The sequence below is a fragment of the Myotis myotis genome, unplaced genomic scaffold (genome assembly GCF_014108235.1).
Source record: "Myotis myotis isolate mMyoMyo1 unplaced genomic scaffold, mMyoMyo1.p scaffold_m19_p_9, whole genome shotgun sequence".
NCBI lineage: Eukaryota > Metazoa > Chordata > Mammalia > Chiroptera > Vespertilionidae > Myotis > Myotis myotis.
In genome coordinates, this window is record NW_023416401.1 from 63,839,616 (window position 1) to 63,845,615 (window position 6,000).

A 6,000-nucleotide genomic window follows, 5' to 3' on the forward strand; every position below is an offset into this window, starting at 1 on the left:
CCCACTCGAGTCTGCCGGGAGCTACTCTGCTCGTCGCCTGTTCCTTCCCAAGACCCTTGGGCTCAGTCCCCAGTCTCCCCAACAAATCCAGTGGGGCCACGCCCCTCTCTGAACCCCACATTTTTGGCGACAGGGAGGGAGCCCACTGATTTGGGGAAGGGGCTCCCGATGCCGAGCCCCGAGTCCCATTCCTCTCCCGCTCAAGCCCTTCGGACGCGGCCTCCCAGGGGACACCTGAAACCCTGAAAGTCTGCAAGGTGGGGCGGTACCAGATGTCCTGGGTGGATATGACACGGCGGTGGGAAGACCCGCCCCCGCGCGGGGACCACAGGCGGGTGTGTGGGAGGCTTCCAAGGACCGTGTCTGCATTCGTCAGCAAACAGCCGATTTGAAACTTGCTGCTCGGAAATGCTCACTGGCGGGAGACAAGTTAAAATATACATTTACAGCCCTAGCTGGTTTGGCTCAGGGACAGAGCCTAGGCCTGCGGACTGAAGGGTCCCAGGTTCGATTCTGGCCAAAGGCACATGCCCAGGCTTGATGTAGGGGGCGTGAAGGAGACAGCAAATCAATGGTTCTCTCTCATCATTGATGTTTCCATCTCTCTCTCTCTCTCCTTTCCTCCCTGAAATCACACACACACAGTATATATATACTAGAGGCCCGGTGCACAAAAATTTGTGCACTGGGGGGGGGGGGGGGGGGGGTCCCTCAGCCCAGCCTGTGCCCTCTCGCAGTCTGGGACCCCTCAGGAGATAACAACCTGCTGGCTTAGGCCTGCTCCCAGGTGGCAGAGGGCTGGCCCAATCCCTAGGTGCAGCCCTCGCGGGCTCAGAGCAGGGCCAATTGGGGAGTTGGGGCGCGGTCCCCTGTCATACACAGAGCAGGGCGATTGGGAGGTTGTGATGCCACCCTCAGTCACGCTCAGGGTAGGGCCGATTGGGGGGTTGGGGCCCCACCCCGTCACACTCAAGGCAGGGTCAATGGGGAGGTTGCGGTGCCACCTCCTGTCATGCACAGAGCAGGGCCAATCAGGGGGTTGGGGCATTTCCCCCTGTCACTCACAGAGCAGCGCCCATCAGGGGGTTGGGGCGCCGCCACTCTCACACTCAGGGCAGGGCCAATGGGGAGGTTATGGCTCTACCCCATCACACACAGAGGAGCAGGGCCCGTTGCGGGGCGGGGGGGGGGGGGGGGGGGGGTTTGGGCGCTGCCCCCTGTCACGCTGATCCCGGTGCCAGGAGGCCTCGCGGCTCCGCTGATTCCGGTGCTGGGAGGCATATTACCCTTTTACTATATAGGGTAGAGGCCTGGTGCATGAGTGGGTGCCAGCTGGTTTGCCCTGAAGGGTGTCCTGGATCAGGGTGGGGGTCCCCACTGGGGTGCCTGGCCAGCCTGGGTGAGGAGCTGACGGCTGTTTTCTGGCTGGGGGTGACTGAAGCTCCCAACCGCTCCTTTTTTTCTTTCTTTTTTTTTTTTTTTATTCTACGTCAGCTTTAGCTTTGAGGCTTGGCTCCAGCTCTTAGGCCTCCACTGCTGAAAATAGGTTTCTGGCCTTTGCTTACAATGTTGCGGTCCTGCTGGCTGAAGCCCGGCAGGTTTCTGGGGTTTTGTTTAGTTTCTATGTTTGTTACATAGTTGCTTGCAGCTCAGAGGCCTGCAGCGGCAGGCGGGGAACGTTGGAGTCCTCCGTCACTGAAGCAAGCAAGCCTCATGTTAGTTTCAAGCTGCCTGGCTGCTGGCCGCCATCTTGGCTGACAGTTAATTTGCATATTGCCCTGATTAGCCAATGGGAAGGGTAGCGGCCATACGCAAATTACCATGTTTCTCTTTTATTAGATAGGATACACACACACACACACACACACACACACACACAGTTCAGCAGGGTTTCAACGCTTTCACCTTGTGCCCGGCACCTGGGAGGAGGCCTGGCCCTGTCCTGCATCCTGGATAAGAGAGTGGGGCGGGGACTCCATCTTGGAGCCAAAGCATCTGCTTCACAAACACAAGCAGCTTTCTATGAGTGGGAGTACTCACCCCACCTGGAGTAATCCTGGAGGATTGCCTGGAGGAAGAGGTCTGCCTGGAACTGGGGCGTTAGCTTTAAATAAGGCAGAAAAGCAAGGCAGGCCTAAAGTTCAGCATTAGCAAAAGCCTGGAGGTACAGGGGTCCACCCTAAGAACATGCAGTGCCTCCACTCTGGCTGATATATAAACCCATTGTTTCTCTGCTGTTGTAGCTAATTTTTTGGTTATCTATCATTCTATTTTATAGTTTTTACTTTTGCTATTTCCTGTTTTCTGAGTTTTTCCATATTTGCTTTTATCTTCTAGTGTTTTGCAAGGCAGAAAGCCTATTTTTAAATTGTCCTGGTGGTTGCCTGTAAGGTTACTAAATAAAAAGTTTATATTCTAGCCCTAGCTGGTTTGGCTCAGTGGATAGAGTGTAGGCCTGTAGACTGAAGGATCACAGGTTCGATTTCGGTTAAGGGCACATGCTGGGGTTGCGGGTTCCATCCCCAGTGGGGGACATGCAGGAGGCAGCCCATCAATGATTCTCATCATTGATGTTTCTCTCCCTCTCTGAAATCAATAATAAAACAAGTTTATATTCCACAAATTATTAGTCAATGACAAATCATTCATTTTTATAATCTTCTTTATGTAAGGAGAAGTTTAATGTGCCTTCCCACTCCTGGCCTGCTACCCTCACACCTACTAGTATTTGTCCACTTAATCCAAAATGATAGACCCAGATTTTGTTTACATTTTTTAAAGCCACTAACTCTTCTTTTCAATCATTGTTTTTGGCTTTTGCCAGCCCTTTGTTTGATTGGTATCAATGTCACTGCCAGTTTTTTCATGCTCTAATTTTTCTTTTCCTCACTCAGACCCCTCTCACTTGACTGGTGATTTCCAGGACTCCTGAATATTATGTTTTTCAAAGCCTTTGGCCTAGGCGAGAATGCTTCCTACTGTACCGAGCCTCAAAAGCTTCACAAGAATCTCTTGCCCTTATCCCATTATCTTTTGGCGTTTAAAATGGTAGCAAATACACCTGAAACTATATATAGTTGACCCTTGAACAACCTGGGCTTGAACTGCACAGGTTCACTTATATGTGGATTTTTTTCAATAAATGTATTGGAAATTTTTTTGGAGATATGTGACAATTTGAAAAAACTTGCAGATGAACCACATGGTCTGGAAATATTGAAAAATTAAGAAAAAGTCAGGCATGTCATGAATGCATAAAATATATGTAGATACCAATCTATTTTATAATTTACTACCATAAAATATACACAAATCTATTATAGTTCAAATTTATCAAAACTTGGATATGTAGGTACACACAGACTGTACATGGTACCATTTACAGTTGAGAAAAATGTAAACAAATGGAAAGATGCAGTATATTTGTGTAACACAAAATATATACTAATCAACTGTTTATGTTATTGGTAAGGCTTAAGGTCAACTGTAGGCTACTAGTAATTGTTTTGGAGGAGTCAAAAGTTATATAAGGATTTTCAACTATGCAGGGGTTGGTATCCCTATCCCTCTCTCCCCACATTGTTCAGGGTTAACTGTAACTTTATTTTTTTAAATCCTCACTTGAGGATTTTTTTCCATAGATTTTTAGAGAGTGGAAGAGAGGGAAGAGGGGGAGAGACACACACACATCGAATGGTTGCCTCCTGCACATGGCCCAACTGGGGCCGGAGGGTCAAACCTGCAACTGAGGTACGACGTGCCCTTGACCAGGAATCGAACCTGAGACCTTTTGGTGCTCAGTCTGATGCTCTCACCACTGAGCAACCAGCCAGGGCTTAACTGTAATTTTGCATGTCAATTATATATCAAAACAAATTATAGCAATCTGGGCTGGGCTGGGCTGTTTTAGGTGAGCAGCGTGCCTGGTGTGCCAGGTGCCTGTTGGGACTTTTTATTACCCTCAAAAGTCAAACATTTGTATGACTGCCAGTATGTCTCAGTGCAAGCCTTTTTCTATTAATTTTCCAGAAATAAAAGGTCTTTTCAGCTTAGAAAAGTTTTCTTCTATGTTCCTGTCTAATCTGTGAACCGATTGTTGTTCTCTTCCTCCACTAACATTATCACATTGGGTCACCATTGTCAATTAAATCTTTGTCCTTTTTCTCTGCATCATGGGAGAGTATCTTGTTTTTCTTCATCACCACGAATTTAATATTCTCCTGTCATCAACAGTACTCTTCATATTTAATTCTGCTCATTTTCCTTTTTTTTAGTCAGTTTCCATCCATCTATCTTGATCTCAATCTCTCTTTATAGTATTCTGTTCCTAGCTTTAGAGAATGTGGTTTTGCATCTTAAGAACACCAGGAAAATAAGAAAATACTGTAACTGACTCTGTTTTAATATATATGAAAATCTTGATAAAGTAGACCATCTTCTGGGAAATAAAACTACAAAAGTAAGAAAGAGGTTGAGCCTGGCTGGTGTGGTTCAGTGGTTGAGCATCAACTTATGAACCAGGAGGTCATGGTTTGATTCCCATTTAGGGCACATGCCCAGGTTGTGGGCTTGATCCCCATTATGGGGCATGCAGGAGGCAGCCAATCACTGATTCTCTCTCATCCCTGATGTTTCTAACTCTCCCTCTCCCTTCCTCTCTGAAATCAATAAAAAAACATATTTTTTAAAAAAGAAAGAGGTTGAAAATATTATCCAAGAAATATGTCCAAAAAAGACTTGGGACTCAGATGGTTTAATGAAAGAATTCTCTCAAATTTGCTATAAATAGATTTGCTATAAATCTAAAAGAGCCAAAAGTTAGAATGCTATTTCATTTTCTGAAGCCACAATTCCCCTTTACACCAATTCCCAAAAAAGGCAGCATAGTTCAGCCCTGGCCAGGTAGCTCAATTGGTTGTAGTGGCGTCTGGTATACCAAAAGGTTGTGGGCTCAATTCCCAGTCGGGGCATGTATGGGAGGCAACCCATCGATGTTTCTCTCTCTCCCTTCCTCTCTCCCTATAAAATCAATAAAAACATACCCTCAGGTGAGGATTAAAAAAAAAAAAAGCAGAGAGAGAGAGCACAGTTTTGGGGGAAAATTCCTAAATACCACTCAAGGTAATAAAATTAAATAATATGTATAAATATAATCTATCTATATATAAAAGGCTATGTGACCAATGGTACGGCTGTTCAACCGTCTGTCTGGTACATATGACGTGCACTGGTAATTTAAAAGTAAACGTTGAGCCCTAGCTGGTTTGGCTCAGTGGATAGAGTCTGCCTGTGAACTAAAGAGTCCTGGGTTCAATTCCAGTCAAGGGCACATGCCTGGGTTGTGGGCTCATCCCCAGTGGGGGGTGTGCAAGAGGCAGCCAATCAATTATTCTCTCTCATTACTGATGTTTCTATCTCTCCCTCTCCTTTCCTTTCTGAAGTTAATAAAAATATATTAAATAAATAAAAAATAAATAAAAATAAATGTTGACTCGCACATGCGTGATACAAACAAAGCTCTCGCTGGCGCCAATCGCATGCGTGTGTTTCAATCTGTCATTGTCAATCGTGAATTTGGTTGTTTTGTTGACATTCTGAAGCTGAAAGAAAGCGTTGATTTCACACCTATTTGAGTGATGATTCCATCGATTTAACGGTTGATGCCGAAAAGGGAAATTTTCCCATCGAATCTTAACAGTATTACTCCTCCGGGAATACTGTGTCATAAATTAAAATTGAAAGTAGGTGCAATCATCATGCTACTAAGAAGTTTTAATAGTAAATGGGGTACTAGATTTTATCACAAGATTGCGACCTAACATAATCAAAGCTGAAGTATTAACAGGATATGTGGAAGGAGAGGTTGTTCTGATTCCAGGAATTGATTTGTCCCCATCTGACACTGGCCTCCCATTTAAATTAATTGGAAGACAGTTTCCCGTGATGCCAGCATTTGCGATGACTGTTAATAAATCACAAGGACAAACTTTAGAAAGAGTA